Source organism: Megalops cyprinoides, chromosome 2 (genome assembly GCF_013368585.1).
Source record: "Megalops cyprinoides isolate fMegCyp1 chromosome 2, fMegCyp1.pri, whole genome shotgun sequence".
NCBI classification, from domain to species: Eukaryota; Metazoa; Chordata; class Actinopteri; order Elopiformes; family Megalopidae; genus Megalops; species Megalops cyprinoides.
Window position 1 is genome coordinate 59,084,017 of NC_050584.1, and position 25,415 is coordinate 59,109,431.

The following is a 25,415-nucleotide window of genomic DNA, read 5'->3' on the forward strand; positions in this document are numbered from 1 at the left end:
AAACCTTTGTATTATAACATGTTTTGAAACTTTTTTTTTTTTTGGCATGACTATTGGACGGAATATCTCTGTTGTACACACCGCTGTCACATTGTACAAAACTGCAAAGAGGAGGCTCCTTTGTCCTGTTCGGTAATTGTCCCTGCATGTGAATGAAGGTGTTGTTTTTTTTTTTTTTTTTTTTTTTTTTTTTTAGTAGTTTTACCCTTTTTTCCAGTTGCTGATTGTACTTAAGGCGTGTCCCCAGTTCTTTTTTCACTGCCGCAGGAGCACTGGGGCAAATCAAATACAGTCCTGTGTTACAATCATGCACCAACAGGTACCTTGGTGCATTGTACCCTTGGCCATTGAAAGTCACCCTACCCCAGTGGAATAAAACCAGTTGTGTTCTGCCTTAACAGACTCCCGATCGTTGCCCACAAATGACATAGCGCCGACTCGAACCCAGGTCAGTGCTGTAGGACTGTACTGCGGTACAGCTGAATGATTTCTGAGGTTATGTCATAATTTCAGCATGGCATTCCTTATCGTGAAAATAACAGTACATTACATTATTGTCATTTAGCAGATGCTGTTATCCAGAGTGACTTACATGCGGTAGGTTACAATCCGATCCATTTATACAGCTGGATATTTACTGAGGCAATTGTAGGTTAAGAACCTTGCCCAAGAGTACTACAGCAGTGTCCTAACAGGGAATGAAACAAGCAAACTTTGGGTTACGAGCCCTGCTCCTTACCACCACACTGCACTGCTGTCTTTTATGTAATTTATAAAATCTAGAAAATGATTATTTCTTTTTTTTTTTTAAGAATACCTGACCATGTTGTATATGATTGCTTTCACAGGTTGCATACATCAACTCATACAGACTCAGATCATTCAAGCAAGATGTACAGCCCATGAAAAGGATGGTAGAAATTTCTAGAATGTTGTTACAGCTGTTTGCTTTTTCTCTTTCTTTTATTCCAGTGGAAGTAATAAAAAAAAAAGCAAATCATCTCATGAAGAAACAATTAACAACCAGTCTTTGTTGAGCAAAAAGGAAAAATAAAGAAAAAACAGCTGAATGCCAAGGACAGGCCAGAGCTCCACAAGAAAGTCAATGTGTAGCCCCCCCTTCAATATGTTGCCGTTCAAAGTATAATTTGATTGGATGGATTGGATTGCTAACAGCATCTGACGCGGGCACTGAACTTGGCCTCGGCGACAAAGGCGGAATGTTGGCGGTGGGATAAATACGGGGAGACGGACGGGCCCTTCCTTGATGAAGGGGGTGACTGATGGCTTAAGCAGGGGTGAATTAGTGCGTTGCGACCCGTCAACGGGCGCCTGGGCAGGTCAGCTAACGACAGGCCGCATTAGGCCCCCTCTGAGCAAATGCCGGCTGTCAGGCCGCGCGCGGGCAGAGGCAGGAGCTCCTGTATCCCCCCACCCCCCCCCCCACCACTCGCGCCTCGCTTTCCATCCCAGTGGTTGCGATCAAACCCCTTTCCCCGCAACCCGCACCCGATCCCTTCTGTCACTCCATTAAGCACGGGCGTCAGACGCGTCTCGCGAGGAACGAAGGAGGTGACAGCGAAAGTCGGCCTGACCTTGAGATGAGACGCTAGTCTGGAGTTCCGCCGGGCTCATTTCTCGGAAAAACACAGGAAAGATAAATAAAAAGGGAAACCAGATTTTAGAATGCTAGTGACTTGCTTCACAGATGCATCACTGGGTATTTTTGTTTTGTTTTTATTTGAAACAGAGTTTATTTTATTTGTTTGTCCTTCATATGTCACACAACCGCTTAAAACCACTGTGGAAGAGTGTTTGGTTGCACTTTACTTTACAGCCCAAGGTTAAGAGCTAATAATACAAGAACAATGTAATGTTAATTGTAATTACCTGAATTTCATCCAGAGTAGCTCATTACACAGAAACAAAGAGCAAAGTATATTTACACTAAAGCTAGTCCTTTTGCTGGATTAGCTGCAAGGACAATGGTTAGATCTGAAAGTACAGAATGATCTTTATTGTACACTAGATTTAAGTAATATATCAAGAAAAACCATTGTATTTCTCGCTCAGTTTACAATGGGAGATCATTCGTGTGAAACACAGACTGTCATGCATATGGTGTTATTAGTGTTCAAACTTTCATAACAGATTCAGTGAAGAAAGTGTGTTTCTGTATAGGTGAATGACAGCAGGATAAATATGCGGTCAGAATGTTCACTTTAGGCCAGGACTCCTTAGTTTCTTTTGCATTGAGACCAGATGATTCACAAAAATCATGCAGGCAGGCAGGGAATTTTCCATTTCTTAGTGATAAATCAATGCACAAATGAGTGGTATACATAGCAACAATGCAGGAACATCCTTAAGATATTCTCAACTAGTATTAACTACCAGCTAGCATTGATCAGGATCATGTTGAAGTGCCACCATTATCCTCCAGTTGCTTTTCTTGAGGTAAACTAGCAATTTTAAATGGGTAAGTGCTTTTTAAACAAATTTCCATAGTCTAGAACATTTGGCAAATAAAATTAACAGGAATAACAGTGCATATACACAAAAGAAAAGGGGTTGATTATATTTACTCTTGGGGAACATTTACTAGACAGGTAGGATAATGTCATGCTCCAGGTAGTTGCAACTTTTGATGCATGTCATAGTGGGCCAAATTTGGATGCTGGGTCACTGTTTAAACAGACCTTCTTCATTGGTTGTGGGCTTATCATCTTGTTTGGTCTGTTAGTCCTTTCCCATCTGCCGTTTCATTGGTTACATTTGGTTTCTGTGGCCAAATTAAAAAAAGATGAAGTCTTCTAAATATTTACTGGCTGATGAAATCCGTGTGTTAGCCAAAATAAACTGCAGAGAGACTGCAGCACATTCCTTCTTTCTGAAGAAGACACTGACAGCAGCCGTCACAAAAAAAGGTGCTCTTCTTATCTGACGTACACATTAATGACTCAACTTTCAGGAGACCTACAGGACTGCCTTGATCATCTATGATAAACTTGTCTAGATTTCTTGATGTGAACAGTCTTTCTAACAAGGTCATTGGCCAACAAACAAAACGTAGGAGCCATTCAAGACTTGCAACTCAGCTGTAGTGTCATTAAACATGCTTCACCATTGTAGTACATTACATTACTGTCAATGATCTGTGATTAAATATTGAGTTTATTCACCCCGCTTAAATGATGAACACGCTGTTTGTTAAATTTTGCCAGGTTACTTTTTTTTTTTCTATTTTCCTAATTGAGATGCAATCGGTGTGTGCTGCACTCTGCAGTCCTGCTGTAATCACTGAGCCGGTCTGCCAAAATTAGCTATGTCTGAATGAGTTATAATTGTGACCTTTTTAATGAATTCACTTTTTTTTTTTGCACTGTATGTGTGGACTGTTTAAACATGCAAATATCGAATGAAGTCAATGGCAATGGGGAATTCATCTATTAATGCAATGCAGGGCTAAACAGAAATAATTGGGCCCATTTAAAATGAAAATAATTAAATGCCTGATAAATTTCAAAGCGCAATATTCTCCTTTGGCGGGGTGTGTTTGTACATTGTGGACAGGTCTCAGGATTGGACCCGGCCAGCCAAGCCCATCGTGGATTCAAATTTTGGCCATTTCATTCCCCCAGAGGGTCTCAATTAGCCAGTCCAAGTAACATTACAATCATTCGGATAACTATATGCAGTTATTCCTTCAACCATCACAAGCGAGGGGAGATCTCCCATTTTAATTTACCCCAATCATTAGGCAAAAGTCAAGGCATAATCTAGGCTTGACCCTCTGTGCAGGAACAGAGACACTTAATCTCACAGGAGTTTGAACTGAAGAATAACTAGGCCTCTTCAATGACAGAATAACTAACAAGCCACTTCAGCCACAGAGGAACCATGTGTCTTGCACGACAGTAAAACCAACAGGTCTCTCAGACTACCACAGAATAACCAAATCTCTTCAACAGCCAGGACCCTTCAACTAAAGAATAACTTTCAACCACCAAAAATCCAATGTGTCTTCAAATGCGGAGGGACTAAAATCCAAGACTCTGGAAAAGGTGAGTTTGGCAGAAATCTGTATACTGTAGTATGGGGAGAGAGTATTAACATACCATAGATCACGTTAGGTCAGGGCTCTTCTGTTTCATTTGCATTGAGACCACATAATTTACAAAAATCATGTAGGCAGACCAGCAATTTTCCACTTATTCGTGATAAATCAATGCACAAATGAGAAGTACATGTAGCAACAACATCTTCAAGATATTTGCAGCTAGCATTACCTAACAACTGCCATTAGCTAGCAAGTAGCATTAATCAGCATCGTATTAAAGTGCCATTATCCTCAATTTGCTCCTCTTGTGCTAAACTAGCAATTTTAAATTGGTAAGTGCTTCTTAAACAAAGAATAAAACATGAACATATAAATTTTAAAATATTTATTGAATTTTTATCGAATTTTCTCCGAAACACTAATGAGATGTACATGTTGATCATACATACATGCATATACAATTTATCATTTGAAAGGTGAAACTACTGAAAACTACTGAAACTTTCTGAGAATAATCCTGGGTGCCCCTTTGAGCATTGAGGAAAGAAAATGCAGGAATTTGACCTTCCATGAATTGTTTTTTGTTGTGTTTTATTTTTTATATACTTTTCAAGGTTTTTTTAATGGACATAATATTTAAGTACTGTGCTATCACACTCATACAGTAATCTATAAATCAGACATTTGTGCAACAATGTTTGATGCAAGAACATGACAGAATAATGTCTCCATACAATGAATGATCAGAAATTATTATTATTATTATTATTATTATTATGTAACTTACCTCAGCAGGTAGGTAACTGGGTCTGTCCTGTGACCCACCACGAAACCACACTTGATAATTAACCAGGCCTATAAATGTTTTACAAGTGCAAGAATATTTGCCTCGCTCCCAGAATTCAGTAATGAACTCGCTCTGCAAATTCTCCCGATGACAGGCGAGCCTGACGGTTTGATGGCTGTACTGATATCTGGAACAAGGCGCTGTAACCGGAGAACGCTCAACCGCGGTGAAAGTTTACTCACCGGTGCCAGCTCAGTCGAATGCTCTCCGCTGGCCGGGGCCTCTTTCCCACGTATCGGGTTCGATTGCCTCAGTTGGCAGGTTTTGTCACGGTCGGCCCCGGGGTCGTCTTTCCTCCCGAAGGGCCCGAGCTTGTGTCCAGCCAAGGGGGAGCATTTGCCCGGGCTAATTATGAATGATTCATACTCCGCGGTCCTATCATACATATCTGCAGTCAGCTAGCTTTACCGCAAGTTTGTATAAATCAATTCAGCACTTAAAAATGGATTAATCATAAGACTGTCCGCCTGCCTTTTAAGGGTACAGTATATCATATTCAAACTGCTGCCTGACGTTGCTCGGACTGACGATAACACTTTGTCCATACATCACATGAGAGCAGTATAGGTTTACCAGCTTCCATTTTTTTTCTCCTTTCCAGAAAGATTAATTCGCCTCACATTCTATGACCCAGCAAACCTCTGCAGCAGCACCCCACATGCTGATGTGCGGTCGGATGTATACTGAGGTATGCTGCTGACCTCAGTGGTAGCTTCCTCATGGGCACACGCACGGCTTTAGCTCTAACACCGTTGCCGTGTTGCCGTGACTCCTGCAGGTGCTTGGGAGATAAGTTCATCCCCTGAGCGAACGGGCGTATAGCGTCAAAAAAAAAAAAAAAAAAAAAAAAATGCCACGCTGTGTACACTGCGAAGCCGCGGAAAAGCGAAGGGGCTTTTTTTAGAGTCATGATGAAAGACATGTGATTAATACGATCTCTGAACAGCTTGGAGGACTGCGTTCTGTAACCGTACCTTGAGTGCATGTTTTTGCTGAGGAGTTGAAAGATGGCACTCTCAAGGCCAGAATTGACTGCTTCCAACCTTGAGCAAACAAAAAACTGATTTACTCCACTCACTCGGACCAAAACTGTCCCTGCTGTGTAGCAAAATAAGTCTGAAAAGGGCATTTTGTTTTCACTGAATCAGTTCAGGTTAGCTGTTATTCTCGCCCCCCCCCATTCAAAAAAGTGAGACTCCTATGTCTTTCTCATACTTCACTGCTTAATCCCCAGTAACATTTACATATGCCCTGGGTGCGACTCAACTATTCACACTTCCATTTAATTTATGTCTCTCCAAGGTATGGCTCATGGCAAGAAAAAAAAAAAAACTTCACACGTTTTGAGAGCCGTATGCAGAGACTGTGTTGAGATCTAAATTTGAATTCTCGCTAGCATTCTGTTACACGTTCCCTCTGTCACAGTTTCAAGCTCTCTTCAAAATGTCAGCGGAACGCGATCATTACGCACACGCGTCAAGTTACGGCCCATTAATGACAGTGCAAAAGAGCTCCTTACCCTGTAAGGGACTAGAAAGAGCCCATCAGGGAATTACCATATACAGGATGGACAAAAAGCTGCTTTCTGGGTTGTTATTGATTTATTATTCTGAGTTAAATTGCTATGTTATTATTATTATTATTATTATTATTAATAATAATAATAATAATAATAATAATTTTCTCCAGGTGAGAAATGGCTGAAAAATTAACATAAGAGGAGAGAGGGAAAGTTGAAAATTAGTTCTACATATACATCTGTGTTGATGTTTTGTTGTTGCGCTAGGATACGGTGAAAAAAACAGAAAGTTCACCACAGTTTATCAAAGCACTGCAGCAAGAATAATCCCCTGGTTCAAACAAACAGGAAGGACTCATTAATTATGAGTTTGTTAAAGACAAAAGTGTTGTGAAATTGATGGCCAAAAGTCTGAACACTTACTGTGATTTTGTCTTGTATTTTTTGATGATATCTTCATGTTAATAGCAGCATGTTAGCACAATAGTCAAAAATGGCCATGGACAGGGCTGTGATAACTTCATCTGCAATCCCTCTGATGAGATTTGAACAGTCCAAACCTTCTTACCTCACTGGTGAGTCATGGTCTTAGGGGAAATATCATTTTGACCGATTCAGCAGTAATGTAGCCGAGGGTCATTTTCATGGCAAAGCACAATATTAGAAACTAAAAACAGTCACCATCTTTTTAAAAGGTATTGTTTTTTTTCTCAATGATTTCACTCAGTGAATGTCCCACTTTTTATAGAGAATCCCACCATTGAGAGAGCAAGCTGCATGGCTTTCCTTTGGGAACAATGTTGATGGCCAAAGTCAGGAAGCAGAAAAGGGCGAACCAGAGCATTTTCATAGTTCCCATTAGGGAAGGCTCTGGCCACAGGAGATGACTCGCAGAAACAAAGGATATTGGAGAGGAAATGGAAAAGGTTTTTTTATCAACTCCAAAAAAAAAAAAAAAAAAGGGGCAAAGAAGGAACGCGACTGGCACCCGATGCACAGTGTAAAAAAAAAAAGTTTATTAGGCCAGTGAGGCCCAAAGCTGTCCCTGCTGTGGCCTTTTCCCAAACTCTGTGTTAATTTGTCCTGTTTGACAGACTCGCCGGACAGCTCTCTGGCCGCCTGCCTGACCACTCAACCATTTCCCTTCGCAGGACCCCCCCACCCCCACCCCACCTCCCTTCCCCAACCGAAACTGTAAACCTCCACCGCCCCCCCCCCCCCCCCCCCCCCCCCCCCGGCCCAGACTGTAGCCCAGACTCGGCACCACCGCGTCCTTCACCACCAAGAGGAGGAATGCCTCCGCTGGCCGGTGCTGACGTCCATTTGTAAAGAGTTCACCGATTCCAGGGGCCTGAGTTTGTCTAGCCAAAGCCCCCTCACAGCGTGCCTTCCATTTTAGCATTGGCACAGACATGCCATTCCATGTTTGATTATTTAGCAGTTTAAAGACAGCTTGCTGGGCCTAAGCTGTCTCCTCCCTGCCTGCTGGCCCTTTGTTTAGGGAGTTGAAGGGGAGTAGGGGGGCAGTTCTCGCCTATTTTATCCCCTCGAAAACACAGCTGACGGCAGCTTTAGCAGCAGGACCACTGCTGTTTCAATTTACACCCAGCCCCCCATTAAAAGTTTTTGCTCCATTACTTTTTCAAAGTGAAACAAATATATTTCTTCTTTTTTTTTTTTTTTAGAACAAGTGTTGGAACAAGTATGGATAACAATGTGGTTTCCTTTTAATTTTATTATTATTTTTTTTTAAACATTACCATAATCAGTGTTTGAACCTGTTTCAAGGTTCAGTGCTGTTGAAACCAAAATTAGTCTTTTCACATTTTAAAGGATATGCCCAATTTTTCATATTTCCTTTTCCTCAGATACTGAAAAGATCCGCCATACTAGCATGGGTCTTCCATTATTTAGTTTTCAAAAGTCACAGCTTCATCTTGATCTTCATACTGACAGCAACATATACGATAAAGGCAAAAAGAATCACACCCATGTTAAATCGCATGAATAATTCTCTGTGGTATGTTTTACCTCCAAAACAATCTGAATATGATTATCACACAGTATCTAAATCCGATGTGTCTTCACAGTTTTGTGGTAATTGCAGCTCAGTGGATAATGACTCCTTTTGAATGTTACTTTCTGAAGAGAACAGCAGGGGTCAGTTATTTGACAGCAGTTGACCAGCAGATGCCAATTAAGCTTTTAAAAATTATGTTCTAAGGGCAGCTGAGGAATACTCAGCCATGTTCAGCTGATAATTGTATAATTATAGATAAGTTAGGCATTCAAACACCACGTAGGCACAGTCTTAGAAATTAGCTCTTTTTTTGGGTCCTCGCTTAATTTGCATGCACATCAGCCCAAAAATGAGAGCTTGATCTGATGGATATTGACAGCAAAGCTGCCGAATTGATTGCAGTAATTACGTACTATGCACTTCCGTGGGTTTTTGGGGGAAGGGAAACTTTTTTTGGAACTGTGTTACGGGATAATTGGCGCGGAATATGTACCTGTGAGCATATTGCCTTTTGATTATTTCCCAGAGTCTGTCCGAATCCCCGTGGCAACACGTCTAGTTCCTACAGCGTGTGCCAGGCAGTGGGTGACAGCTGCAGGTGTCTGAGAGGGAGCCTATTAATTAAGGCCTTGTTGAAGTTGTGCATTTTAGATTCCCTAGGAGAGCAAATGTGAAATGTTTATTATATATAGATATAGATATATATATATCACACACATATAGAGCTGTCCTCATTGCCCCTGCCAGAAAAAGCTGCACTGCTTTCATAGATATGCCAGTACATACAGGCACAACAAATACTGCTAGTAATGGTGAAAAATATATGCATATTAATAACAGGCATACGTGTTTAAACTGATTTGGGAAAAATCATAGTCAATCTATTTACTATTCAGGTACAGATTATTTGGTGGCGATTGTATTTTTGAAGATGAAGGAAAAGTATACATACATCACATCTGTGTATGGGAGAGAAAAAAAAGCATATAAAATATGGGTCAACAATGGAAAAGTTTCTTACAGATTGCACATAGATAGTCTTTTATGGGGGCATGTGCAGGTATTTCCTCTGCATTTGATATTTGATCAGGATATATTTTCCTGCCAGAAAAGACATATTTGTACTTCCTTTGCTGTAGAGAGTTTGCAAAAAAAGCACGCTGAAAAACCTGTAACCGTAATCCACAGGCCAAAAAAAAAAAGAAGAAAGTAGCCAATGTGCACACGGGGGCGCGTGCGTGTCCGTGAGGAGGAGGCGAGAGGCTGGGATTGATTTCTCAGTACTTATTTATAAAGGAAGCCGCTTGTCGAGGGCGGCAGGCCTACCAATTATGCGCCGCAGGCCCCCGCTCACAACCTCCTCTTGACACCTCACATCTGACGAGCGCTGTCGATCGTCCCCCAGCGCGGCGGCGATACGGGGGCCGTGGAGAGGCCCATTACCGAGCGAGAGGGTTCAGCACCGCACGCAAAGGGAGGCAGGGCCCGGCGCCCCGGTAGGGTCAGCGGTGAACGGCAGGCATGGCGGTGCATGACAAACATCACAGTGAGCTGCTGCCCTCCCCCTAACACACACACGCATGCACAAACACACAAATACACACACACACACATACACACACACACGCGCACATGCACAAACACACACATACACACTCACAAATGCACACACGCTCACAGACACACATGCACAAACACACAAATACACAAATACGCACACACATACACACACACGCACGCACAAACACACAAATACTCACACACACACATGCGCACACATGCACACGCACATACACACTCACACACACACACATACACACACATGCGCACATGCACAAAAACACACATACACACTCACAAATGCACGCACACTCACAGACACACACGCACAAACACACACACACGCAAATACACACATACACACTCAAACACACACACACATGCACACATGCACAAACACATACACACTCACAAATGCACACACGCTCACAGACACACATGCACAAACACACACACACACAGACATACAAACACATGTACACACACGCACACACTGACACACACACATATGCACAAACACGCATACACACATGCACAAACGCACACACACACATGCACACACACACACACACACACACACACGCACACAAACACACGCACTTCCCTCCCTCCCCACACCCCCCTCCTTCCCCCGGGGATCCTTGCACACCCAAGGACACTGTGCGAAAAGAATGGCATAAATAAACCATCAGCCTCAGTCTAACAAGCACAGCCGGCGAGCCTGCTGGTCCAGCGGATAATGCAGACAAACACTCCTGCCATCACAGGTACCCGTGCAGAGAGGGACTGATCACTGAGAAGCACCGTACTGTATGTGTACTAATCACCAACCTGTGACCGTACGTGTGCCGTGGTGCCCCCTTCTCTGGATTATATTACGTAACAGGTTACGTATGTTTTCTTTTTGGTTGTTTGAGTTTTTTAGCAAAACTGACAATTTATATGAAAGCCATTGTAAACCTGATGTCATGGCTCTGTAATGTGAGTAATAGATGTTTCTCTAACATCAGCATATTGACGTTTTATGCATTTTGATTTTAACAGTAGACATCGGAATACAAAAAACATACACAAGATTTGATCACACGATTCAGGAGCCACCCATATTTCCATTGTATCATCTACATTCTGATACTATCATATAAGTAAAGGTATTACATTATATACTCCCATCAGCAGGAGTAGCTCCTGCAATGAGAAATTGGTAGTTTCATTATCTAAAATCAACATAAGGAGTGGAGTCAGTAGCCATTTCATGAGGATTGACTTGCATGTGAGTCTGGAGAGTTTCTGCAGATACAGCTACACTTCCAAAAAATGCCTCAGGCATTTTGGACAACACCATCCTCCGAGCAAAATTCATTCTACAGTATCTGCTCCCCCTAATGAACCAAACCAGCCTTGCACAGCATTGACCCTCCCTCCTTCTATAGCGTACAGCCTAACACATCTGTGTCCATCTGTACTTTCTATTTGTTATGATTTTAGTAAGTTTGCAGCATTTCATACTGAAGAAATGTTTGATAAAGTTAGGAGCAAGTCAAATGATAGCATTCAGCAAGTGTTGTTAGCCTGGTCTGACGATGTTCCTCATTCACTTGGAGTGGATACACTTCTGTAGATAAGAGCATCTGTTGAATAAATGTAATGTAATGTAAGAGCCTCAGAAATTTCCATGAAAAATACACTGTTGATTGTGTATACAGGGTTCAGTTTTTGCTATTTAGTATACCCCCAGCAGAAAAGTAGACAATTTCTTGACGAATAGCTCAAGATCCGGATAAAGGGAAAAGCAAACACATTCTAAATTAAATGTCACCTTTTCTTTAAGCGGCATTGAAATTTCATTTAGGTACAGCAAACACAAAGTACAAAGTCAAGCCTGGTAAGCCATATCCATGAAGGTTAATTAACGTGATAATGATATTCGTGCACCATTGTCTCTTCAAATATGGAAACAAGTACTTCTGGCATTCCTTCTGGTGGCATTTTCAAACAATTTCTTTCTGGCGAAAATTACGAAAGGTACAAGGAAAAGAAATCCTCCATAGATTTGTTACCCAATCTGGTTGATGCAAGTCTTATTTTCAGCTGCAGCTGATGAACAACCTCTCTGCTGCTAAAAAAAAAAAAAAAAAATCATCCCCCTGTGCAGTGAGACTGGGCAAGAAAAATGTGCGGCCTCATTTTAAACTTTAAGCGAACAGGTTCCTGAAGCAAGCACAAAGCCAATTGCTGTCACCACGGATCAGGGAAACAGACATGCAAATTACTGGAGGAGATAAAGTAATTAATTCTAATTGGGCTATTTTCCGCAGGAGGAGGGAGAGCTGAGGGGCTGCGCGGGATAGGCTCTCGAGAGCTCAGGGCCCATATGTTGCGTCGAAGTGCACATCTGTGCTCGGGAAATCTGAGGCCGGGGGAAGAAGAGGGGTACTGTGCCCACCGCTGCACAAATAAATACAGGAATCCAGGGATTAGAAACTGGCATGCACCAAATACCAAACATAATTGCTCCACAATTGTATTAAACCAGCTATTATGTAGCAATTAAAATTCTTTCAGCTGGAGCTTGGGTTACAGGTTTGCGTGTGACTAATTAAGAGGGGATGGGAATCCGACGCAAAATTCCCTCAAGTGGCGGGGCCTTTTCTCTTACTCTGATGCATTTGGTTTGTCAATCAAGTCAATGGGGCTCATTCAGTTGGCCGTCATACTTGGAGCTTATATACTTTGCCTGTGCCAGGCGTTTTACAGTTTAACAAATGCAATGTGTTGGCTGCAGTGGACATTACTGAGGACACTATAGGACATGAGAGAAAAGCTGAATGCCCATGTTCGTAAGTGGTCGTGTAACATGAAATGCAAACTCAAGAAATAAGCAAGATAAAAAAAGATGATGATTTGTGTTAATAACGGTCAATTCAAGATCTTTACATTTATCCACCTCCATCCAATGGTTTTGCTTCAGTGCTGCTTTTCAATTTTTTGGTAGATTTCCGGCAGTGGTGGGCTGTTTCTCACCTGGTGGTGTACTGAAGAAATGACAGATGATGCAGGCAATGTCAGGGATGTGGGAATGAAAGACATGAATGATTAATGAGCATATAGGGCAGACAGAGAAATCAACTCTGTGTGTGTATGTGTGTGTGTGTGTGTGTGTGTATGTGTGAGTGTGTGCGTGCATTCAGGAGAGTGTGTATATCTGTAGTCTGTAGTATAAAAGAACCTCCATGTACATGTTAGATATATTTAATTATCTGTCGGAAAAACAGAAACTGATCCTGCTGAAAACATGCTTTTTGAGAACAACACAGAGACAAAGCATTCACTGAGGACCCCTATTTGCATGCAATTTCTCTCCATGGAAAATAATGGGAACTGAGTGGAACTGAATGTTGTTACTTTTTAGGTTTGTCATAAATCCACGTACAACAAGTTGTCAGGTCATGTCCCAGAAAGATCTGTGGCATTTGTTACTTCATGGGCTTTGTAGCATAAGCTAAATTAGTTCAGGGGATCCAAGGCCCCGGTTGGATTGTACTAAAACCACGTTTGGCAGTGTGAAGGCTTTACCTGTGGAGTGTAATTCCTAACGTGAATGTGGCAACTTAAATGTTAAATTTTAGTACAGAGGTCAGCATTCAATGAGCGCTTCATTCACAGCAGAGATTTGCAAAAATACAAAACTTCAGAACAGAGAGAAACAAAAAAAATTTCAGTTGAATCTCAAGGATTTGTGACAATCAAGCATGCACAACCAACCATTACATCAGTGTCTAATAATTGCTGATTACAGCAATAAAATCTACATCTAGTCCAATCAAACAACATAGTTTAATTGTGATATGACACAGGAATGTTCAATGTTCTTCAACATTCTTAGTTAACGACTTTAAAAAAAAAATCTGTAAGTAACTGAACTTAATATTCCAGCAGCATAGTCTGACAAAATAGGCAGTGGAACTATCAATCAGACTGTGTGTTTTCTTTATGTGTGAGTCACTATTTAGCGCCAGAGGGGTGTGACGTAACCTCTTCTGAAAGATTTCTCGATTCCTTTTGAGATACAGAGGGGGTTGTACGTGCAGTATGTGTGTGACCTCCCTTGTTTGGATTGTTTAACCTCGGACAGAAAAAAAAATCAGCAACTACATATATATATATATATATATATATATATATATATATATACATATAGTTGCTGTTCTTTTCTTCTTTCAGAAGTTAAACAAGCTGACAGAAAAAAAAAAACTTTTTCACTCTTTACCGTTGTCTTTGAATAGCTCCAGTCCTAATTAGTGTGCTTATTGTTAAGAAAGCAAGGAACGCTTGTCTGGAATTATGTGATTGTTCTCTTTGTGTTCAGGGTACTTGTAAAGGTTAAGGGGTGGGTGTGTGCCTCCCACAGTTGCCCCTTCAGTAGGGGTACCGCGATGTCCTACAGAGTGCTTGTCTTGTTTGTGCCTTTTGTAAGACTCAACATGTAGGCTACTTCCTTTTTTATATTTTGTTATTTTCCTAGGGGGAGAATTCCCAGGATCTCCATTTCGAACAAGCAGAGGTATTGTGCAATCACATTTATTATTTGATCCTACAGTGCCCCTTTTCCACTAACGTGCTGTACAGTCAAATCCAGCTTGGGAATTCAAGTCACAGCTTGCGTGTCTCCGCTATTCAGCCACCTTCCAGGAACCAATAGTAAAACAAGAGTAAAGTTACCTGTAACTTCTTTGCCGCTATTTTACTGGGACTAAAACAGCGGGCAGAGTTGGTGATGGATGTACTTAGTGGAAGGTACAACTAAAAGCCTGCACTTACACTTTGAAATACGCTGCCACTTCCAACAATTCTAAAGTGCATTTCAGTTGGACTGAATCTTACGCCTTCAGCCATCTCCAGCTCCTGACCCCTAATACTCTATTGGAGGTAGGGAAAACTTGTTTGAAGTTTACCTAACCTCCAGTGGTAACCGCATATCAGTTCAGCATATGATGTAGGAACACTAAATTTCTTGGCACTTTGGTTAGCCATATAAAGGAACATTGGTCTCATTTTGGTGGCTAGCAATGGGGAGCCTGAAGTTAAATTCTCTCCACATTGCTTTTTTTTATCTATATATAACTATTTGGAATATTTAATGAATATAGTGTAAATAAAGCAAGGTATTTTATGAGATAGATATTCAGCACTAATGTTTGCCTTATTGATCAGTTCTTGTTAAATAATTTATTTAACTGCTTGACCATAAAGCCCCTTGTGGGTTTCTTAAATACTGGCATGTGTAGCAAAGATCAAGCTTGACACTGCCTGTCAAAAAATCCATACATGTTAAATTCATGTCACTGCATCAGTCTTTATCACCTGCAGCATAATCCAACTGGATAGCAATGGAAAAGATCCAAAGACCAATGCAATAACTGCACCAGTACTGAGCATTGACTCTTTGCTTTATAGAACATTATATCTCATTGTTTGAGGGAAGATGACACCATCCTTAACCTCCTCACTGGCTGGGAATGCAATGAACCACATTTTTTTTTTTTTTGTTGATTTATTCATTTGGTTTTCCCAGTTACCACTTGCATGGCTTTGGGCCACTTTTCCAATATTAGTTCACGACTTTTCACTTCCTACTCTAACACTAGTACTTTAACTCTGATCATTCATCTCCAACTCAGTTTGGGGGAGAAATCAGCTACTCTTTTGACATGCCACAATTACTGAGGCAATTCTGGGTTAAGTACCTTGCCCAAGGGTACAGCAGCAGTGCCCCAGCAGGGAATCGAACCAGCAACCTTTCGGTTTACAAGCTCTGCTCCTGACCACTATGCTACACTGTCTACACAGACAGCTGTAACCAGCCCTGCAAACAAGAGTCCTTTTTGCTTGGAGGGAGGCATGTTGGATATTCACACTGGGCACTACAGAACCTCAGGGCCTTAAGACATGAGACATTAGACATATACATCACTATCAGCACCTTCATTCACATTGTGCACAAGGTTTCTTCCTTATTTTTTTTTTCTTTTTGCCTTTGCTTTTTTCATGTTGTTTTTACTTGTGTTTGCTGAATGATTCACACAAATAGATGTAAAAGAAAATCTCTGTGTGATGTAGTGAATAAAACTTCTCCTCTGTATCTCTTGTGCGGCCTTAATCCCTTAAATTGTGTTCCAGCCTGGTATCATTTTCCCCTCAAGAAACCAATACTGTCCTTTCCCCACCTACAGGTGAGACTCCTCAGAGGAACGATTAATAAAAAGGCCTACAGTAGTTAAGGTGTTGGAAAGCTTAAAGAATTGAGAGCGCGACTCAAAAGAGCAAAGCCGGCCTTTCTTCTACCAGTCATTGTTGGCTGGCGTTGGACATGTCGGTAGTTTGATTTTCTAAACACCGTTGTGAAAAGGTTTCGATTTTCACGGACCGTCTGCCCTGCAAACTGCAGGTGCGGCACAGATTTTGTTTCAGTCGTCCTAAACGCTCACCATCTGCCATACCCACCTATTTTTTTTTTTACAAGCACTAATAAGGAGGAAAACCATACCTTTTCCACTTTGATGACCGAGCAATGTTCCAATGCACTTTTTGAGCTGAATAATCAGTAAAACAATGCAAGGCTCTGCCTGGTTCTCTCAGGCCTCAAGAACTCACAAAGAGCAGCATTTCTCACACAAGCCAGGACAGTACTGTGCTTGTGCTTATTTCTTAGATATCTGTGCATGATGGGGCCTATTTGTGACACAGCAGAACAAATCGTTATTCCCATGTTGCCGTTAAAGTGGGATTGTTCCACAGTCATTAAATGGGCTGGTGATGTCACTATCAGTGAGGTCATTTGAAGGCGCTGTGTACATCATAATCTCTGCTCTGTCTAAGCGCGCTTGAGTACTATATCACTTAGCCAGACTCATTAGTCAGACTAACTGGGAAAACACTTGTACCAGATCACAAGAAAACATTACTTATGGATGAAGAATTCCAAATATGTAGCGATCTGTTGTGTGTCCCGCTGAAGTATTTTATGTGGAAAGCCTCCCTAAATCTTTTGGGTTCGTCATTACATCATGTCTGCTTTGACAAACACTCTAAACAAAATAGGGTGCTGAGGAGAGCTGAAGGATTTGAGGCTACAGAAATAATGTCTGGGCATATCTGGAAAATAAACTGAGTGTGTGAATGTTTGCAACTCTCTCTGTCTCCGTCTCTCTCTCTCTCACACACACACACACACACACACACACACACACACACACATACACAAAGGAATGCAGGGTCTGGGCCAGTTTGCTGAGATACGCGCTGCCGTTCCTGCAGAGAGCGAGTAAGCAGTCGAACTGTGAGCGCATGAGGCAGCGTGAGTTATCACCTGTGAGCTCCCCGTTGGAAACGGCGCTGAAAACACCGGAGGAAAACAGAGCTGACAACATTCCAGGGAGAGCTAAATGTCCTGGTCATGTCTGTCCGGGAGTTTAAGGGTCTAAATCTCCAGAGAACAGCATGGACAACAAAACCTGCTCGCTCTTTAATGTCACATGGAAGCCCAGCTAGCATTTCATCAACACCTTAATTCGGTGATAAATCTGGGGGTTAGGTGAGGGCAGTGTTCACTTCTATTGCATTGTGGTTCACCCACAATGAATTTAACCAAGAGCTATTTTTTTATATATCATTCTCACAACACTGTGAGTAAATGGATTGCTAAGATTAACAAAAACAACCGTGTAAGGCACAAAAACACTAAATTTAGTACATTCACTATGTGGGGATGCGGAAGTCTGTCTCAATATTACTGAGAAACTGTACTCTGGTGTGATAGAAATACCCCCCCCCCCCATGTTATTCAGATGGCATCAGTTACAGCTTAAAGCTTTGTCTTTGGACAGTTCCTGTGAAGATGCAAAAAAAAATATACTTCAGCCACCAAATAGAGTATTCTGCATTACAAAAATAACCAGGAGGGTCAGCTTCACCAGCTATGTGATAGATGGACAGACAAAGTGAATAGATTCAGCTCCCTGCAGTGGAGGAGCCAAACAATAGAACCTCATCCTGTTCCCCCAGCTTGCTGACAGCGGCGACCTCATTCCACCTGAAAATTCTACAGTGTCTCCTAACACTCAGAAAAGGACTACTGGAGCCAGTGGTTATCTCTATAGTGCACATCTCTAGAGAGTTTACCACCAGTCAAACGCTCTGCCTGTACTAAAAAGGCTGGAAAAAGGCTAGTTAAATTGGGAAAAAAAGACTGAAAGGCTAATTTATTCAGCTGTGGGTCCACAGTGTCCAGTGCATTTTAACAGCAACAGGAAAACGGTTATATGAAATGGAAATATATTAGCTCAGTTATTCACTCCAAACTCGGTGAGGCCGTACATTACATCACAGTCAAAGTCAAACAGCTCAAAGGCCTGTAAAACAGTGAAGTAATTTAGCAATAAATGTAACTGTTTACATTGGAAGATTTGCAAAATACACAGAGGTCTGGATTTTCTGCATTGGCTCTGTCATTTACACAGGTAAAGCTGTTCTTTACTTGCTTGTCCAAACAGTCCCAAACTAATTAGTATTTATTGGATAGTAAAAAAGCTATTGACGCACAGTTTCTTTTTCCTTGACCATGTTATGAATAGCCACGATAGCTGTTTGTGTACAGCGTATTTTACGTGTTCCTATTTGAGGTTCACATTTATGTAAATATATCAGCACACTAATCCAGCCATGTCAGCAATGTAGTCTGAGATACATATGTTTGTAATTTTCACTTAAGCGTAATTTACGGTCATTAGGGTATGTGTATAGTTCTTGTAGGAGGGGTGTGTAAAATTGCACCAGACCTCAAGAGCCGGTGCCATGCTTCAGGTTGTATAGGTTCTCTCATTTTATTTCTGTTTAACTTTTACCGCCTTTCTCTCCTCTTGGCAAGCGCATCTCGTCTGGTCTTTTCTCTCCTCGCAAAAAAAAAAAAAAAAAAGTGAGATTAATAATCATCCAGGCTATCAGTCCCCATATTTAATTTCCTCTGATCTTGGAAACGCTCTTGTAAAAGTAGCTGAAATTTACAACTTAGGCCCCTCAGGTTTCACAGGAAGATTTCCCCTGTGTTGTTTCTTTTAGTTGTGCCAGAAATATCATTTTACACTTCTTATTGGGCCTGTGGGAAGGATATGGAAATTCTGCAGTGAGGAGCTTGAACTGGGCAGCTGGAGTTGGGCCAGGGTGAAACACCCTTCCTCGAAGACCTACAGCACTACCTCAGTTACAGCCTGCCAGGCTCTGATACAAATGCCATTGTCTTCCCATCGCTGCAGCTCTCAGATTTCTTCATTATGTCATGTGTTGGTGGCCATTTTGGGCGGTGCGTGTTTCAAAAAAGAAACAGGTGATTGGTTGAAAGGGCACGTGTTTCCTGTGTGAACATCGTGGAACTCTGCGTCCTTCCTGTCCAACAACTAAAGCTGACAGTTTGGTGGGATATAGGAAGGATGGGTAGTGTTCGTGTAAATAAGTCCTCAACTGTGCTTAATCATTTGCACAATGTCATTCCTTGAAGTTGAAGCTGATATTCCATTCCATCGTGAATTGATTGTTGAATTAAGTGCTGCTGGTCCCCACTGGTCTTCTGCATGAGTGAAATATGCTTGTCGGCTTTAAGCTCTGACTGCCTGTCTTTGGTCAGATGTGTGCAGATGTTTAAGAAATATTGACAATAACATGCTTCTGTTTCATGGTCACCCTGCTCCTTCAAAGCCCAAAACAGCAGTCATCCTATGGGCATGTGCAGCAAAGTATTATTTGCACTGATCTGTTCTGAAGCCTTTTTTTTCTTTCTCTTTAAGGAGCTCAAAAGTTTCACAGCAATCCAAATATGTAAAGAGAGAGAGAAACACTAGATCAGGCAAAGGGGAAGGGTTTTTTTTTTAAATATGTTGCATGCTGTGAAATGACCTTATTTAATACAGATTTTCTTTTTTGCAACTTTTTATATGCATTTCACTGTAAAAATTGCTGAAAGACTCAAATCGGTAAGGAAATTTGCATATTCTATATTTGGACCAGTGGGGAAAAATTCAGGAAGAAAAATTTAATTCATGTATTTAGCTTGATAAGGATTTAATATGATACTGAACTCTGCTTACAGTCTCATAGCAGGGTAAGATAATCAGATAATGTGGTGGGAACTCAATGGAGGCTAATTATCATGTGGCAACTGGGATTATCATTTGGAAGAGCTTAATGGATGAATGTTTCTCTTGGACTACCCTACCAGAGATCATATGTTTTCTGGAGCGAAGTGCCATCTACAAAGCTGTGCTACCACAAATACAAGCCACTGACCAGCACAGAGCCTAAACATCTTTGAAAATGAGACACAATAAAAAGGTTTTCCATTCCATATGGAATGAATGTTCAGTTTTAGGTCACTGGTAGCTTTGGTTGACTTAGTTGAATCTCTTCACTTTATTTACTTGGATGGAATCAGCATCTTTACATATTTTTGATGCGTTTGGATATTTTACTGAAGCAATTCAGGTTAAACACTCTGCTGAAGGGCAGATCAACACTGCCTCATCCAGGACTCAAAGCTATAACCTGCTGGATAAGAACCAATCCCAAAAATTACTAGGCCATATTGCAGCTCCCTTCAATGTTAAAGGTATCTTCGTTGTTGAGAATCATAAATGTTTTTCCTAGTTAAGTAATTTTTGCATGAAATTGGACATCACTCCTAAATTAGATAAGTTACGCTGTTCCCTACACCCTTGTGGAAACAATGTAAGTCGCCTTGCAGGCCTTTCTGGTGGGTCATGTGTGGTTTGATTGTGTTGAAAGATGCTGTTAAATGACACTGATCTGACCTATCTGAACCCTAGGAGGTGGCTATGCGTAATATGACAATGCAGGACAGCACCCAACTGGTTCAGTTCTCAAGATATTTCATATACCACTGGACAACATTTGGTACTTTTACACATTCATGTTATTACACTTGGGTCATTTACCTGCTCTTATCAAGTGAAACATACATCGCACACCTTACATGTCAGTACCACTGAATGTTTCACTAATGCAGTTCACGTTACATACATTAATTGATGATACAACTGCAGTGCCGCATCCAGGTTTCAAATCTGCAAGCCTGTCATCACAAATCCAGTTCACTATCCACTGCACCCCATTAGTATTTTGTAATGCTTTTCATGTTATAATGCTTGAACTGGGTACATATTGAATCTAAAATCAAAATGTGAAAGAAGAAATCATTCTGGAAAAACAGACAGAAATATGATAAATAAACAGCTGAAAGAATGTAATGCATATTGAGTTTCACAGACAAAGTCACTATTCCTTTCAAAAAAAAACTCCTTACTGTGAGTTACATTACTCCTTACATTAATTTCATCTCACAACATTTTGGAGTGATTTTGGTGACGAGGCGAAAGGTCATGATAAAGTTTTTTAAAGTATTGTCTGATGTAACAGCAGAAACTGATTAACTGATTAGATTATATTTCCATTTGAAATAGCATTCTGTTTGATATTGAAAATTATTTAAAAATCCCTTGTAATGTACAGAGATCCTCTGCCCAGGCTCAGGATGGAACACACTCGGCTCCATATTAAGACACCAGCCAGAGCAGAAAGGCCTCATCTCTTAGTGTGATGGTCTCATTCTGGAATTTTCAGTTGAAGGGCCAGACATCTCTGGAACAGATAGCTTTAAACTTACATATACAGGCTTGAACACAAGTGTGCGCCACAGCCACACACACATACACACATGCTGAAGACAGAAGTATTAAGATTAAGTTGGTTTTATGGAGGTCTGGCTCTCATTCTCACACCAGTCGACATGAATCTCCTCTCCGGACACTTTAAACGGATCTGAATCTTGTGGGAGCGTGATGTCTGTATTTAGGGGTGAAGGGTGGTCGTTGTGGGAATGTGATGTCTGCATTTTGGTGGGAAGGGGTGGTCGCCTCTGTGGAGGTCCTTGCAGGGAAGCCCCACAATGCGTTTCCACAGGATGCATTGGCCCCATCGTCCTCCATCGCTCAGGCAAACATCCAGCTGTCCTTTCACAAATCACCTTGAAGCGGTATGCCCGGGGAACCATTACTCCACTGAGTGACTTCTCTTTCCGTTCATTTGTGGAAGGAATAGTCATACTACTGAGAAACCTCTCTCAAGCTTGGGCTTGTTATGCCTAGCAACCACCAGTTTCCCTATATAAACAACATGAAGAAGTCTGGAAAAGTATGAAAGGTTGCAGTTTGTAATTGCATAGCTCTGACTGATGACTGATGCATATTTCAGTGGTCTGAGATTATTTTATTTATTTGTTTATTTCATCTACTGTGTGGTATAATTGATGTCAGAATACATTTGATATGATATGCTCTAAAATCCTTCCATATGAACTATTCATATATTGTATCGTATACATTATTTTTATACTAGTCTTTTTTTTTCTTTTTAACATGGATATATTTCATTTTTCAGACAGATTCAGTTGAAAATGTTCATTCCAGTGAGAAACAAACTGATCACAAAAATGTTTACGCTTAAGGCAGCGTGTCTGACATCATTGAAATTTTGCCTTTGTTGCATGTTATGTTAGTGTCTTAGAACAGAGTTAACATGTAAGATTCTCAACAGCAAATCACAGTTGATCAGGTAAGCATAATTAATAAGTGTGCTGCAGGACGCTGTTCATTGTGAATCATCATCATTGAGCCATCGATTAAAACTGTCTCAGAAGAGTACAGCACATGCAATGCTTTTATCCCCTCCATTGCAAGCGATCGATAATAACCGGGCAACCTTGCAAACGCTGATGACGGTGAAACCATTGAATGCTGCGTGTATTTTGGTAAATTCGGGTGTAGGGGAAAAACAGTGTTGACATCGCTCGTTAAAAATGCATCTGCTTGTATTTCGTGTTACCTTGGCTCGCAAGGAGAGTTGCAGAGGTGGAAAAAGTGCCCCGAGGGCCTCAGATAACCTGTTGGTTCACTGATTGATAGCGATAGGTGACGGGAGATTAACTGCAGGATGAAAAAGCGGTACGAGGGAGGTTCTGCGCTTTCAGTTAGAACTGTGGATTGTCCGTGTTTGGAGGTTAAATGTTTAGCAGTGCACAGAGTCAATTAAGAAAAATAAAGGGAAGAGAGCACTCTTCAGACAGGAATGTGTTTGGCCGAGACCCCAGCTTTTTTTTTTTTTTTTTTGCTTTTTGTCTCTTGTGAATATCCTGTAAATGTTCCAGGAAGTATGGAGAGAGTGTTTTGCATTGACATCATGATATGTGCACTGGAAAAGCATTACCCTTGCAGCCCGGTAACTAATTCAGTATATCATACAGACGTTTTGCACTAATGAATATTACAGAAATGTGTCCTCAGAAACCAACCATATATTATACTTTCTTCCTCAAAAGAAAGGCCCATCTGAGTTATTTTGTGAAATGAAAAGAGAAAGTATATATATATATATATTCAAAATATAAATCATATCAACATTATTTTTGGTTGTTTGTGAGAAGGTTAGCAAGCAGTGAACATTCTTACAGCTATGATTTGGTGTGCCTGTTTTTGTTTTGTTTTTTGGCTTATTAAATATAATGTGTAACAACTTCTAACAACTGGCACGTGGTGCTGAATTCATGGAATCATAGGTGGAACAGGTAGCTAACTATGGCATATACAAACTAAATGTAGAGTGATAATCCACCATATTCACTTAAGCACACTTGCCCTGCCAAGGAATAATATATAGACATTTTCTTGGCTCTTCACTGCAGTGCCACATTAACCACCCGCCAACGAAAGAGACATTACTTTCTGCTCAGTGGAGTCCTGATGACAATTCGACAGTCAAGCAGGCTGCCATGGCCATTTGAGCAGGCTCATAGTGTCACAAGCTCAGCTCAAAGGCAACTGCTCCGATCTCAGCTGATTGGCTGTCAGAGCCTACATTCGGCCCTCATTCGGCCTGTGAGCATCATCTACTGTAAGATGGACCATTGCACAGGGGAATTCCCGAAGGACGCCACCGTGCAAGGATCAGAATGCAACAGCGGTGCCATATTTATTCAAGAACCATTCTTATTTTCAGCCACTGGTTTGAGCTCTGCAAAAAAATTTCCCCATCATTACCGCTTCAGCTTACAAGCAATAACAAACCTCAATGCAGGATCCGGCTGACTCATATATCAGTAATATCCCATGAGACATGAACAAATGCAAGAAAAACTGTAAGAAAAAGGAGTGACAATAAATACCTACACTGGGTCATGTAGTCTCCCATGTCTAAATTTACAAATACATATTATTTCTTTGATATCTTTAGAATATCAAACATGTGTTGTTTAATACTGTATTTGTGCCACTGTATTAAAGCTGAGTTTTTTTTTTTCCAAGATACGTTCATATTTAGCTCCTCTTGCAACCAGCTTGGTTTGTTTCATATTCAACACCACAACCAACGGCTCTGGAATCTGGTAAACTCACAACTTTAATAAACATATGAGGGCAGGGTGTAAGCCCATCACTAACTATCCCCTCTTTAATAAACACTACTCATACATCCACAGGCATCTCATACATCTCAGGCAAATTTAAGAAGCCATTTGTTCGTTCAGGTATTATCCTCAGAAATCTGTTGTCGCACACACGTTAAATTCCTGATGTTTGCTGTTTACACCCGTGGCAGTGGCAGGTAATGAGGGGTGTGCTGCTTCTTGGATGTGGACAGGCTGTGAGCGGAGTTTCGGCAGGCCTGCCACCTTGCGCCGGGGAGGAAAATGTTGATATTGCGCACTGGAAACAAATGAGTGTTCTTTGCCTCGGGCCAAAAGTTATTCATTGTATTCCCCATATTTATTGGAAATGGGGCAAGCATTCATTTTCTTTAAGCTGCTCCTTCCTATTATTAGGACATCTCCCCCTTTGTATTATAGGGTCCAGCCACAGTCTGCTGCTGTTATGTAAATTGAGCTGTCAGGGACTTGTTATGTTAAAGCTGGGACTTGTCAGGAAAGGCTGACAGCCCCTGGGTCCCAGACCTCAGCGTGATTCATGACTGGCTGGGAGACAGGGGGAAGTTCAAGTCTGCTGTAATCCAAACACTGAGAAAATGGAACAGAGGAAGCTGGGCAGAAAGGAAAATATGGTGAGAGAAAGAGTGAGGGAGAAAGAGAGAGAGAGAGAGAGGGAGAGGGAGAAAGGAGAGAGAGGGAGAGAGCTGCAGTATGCACTGAGCAGCTTTCGGGAGCTTGAGAAAATGATTAACTCACCAAATGTTGAGGCTCCCTGTCTGTATCTCCCTTTCCCACTCACTCTCAGTTTAACACAATTTGCCTTATTGGCATGGAAAATATGTGTATCTCCTAATCAAGTATGGTACA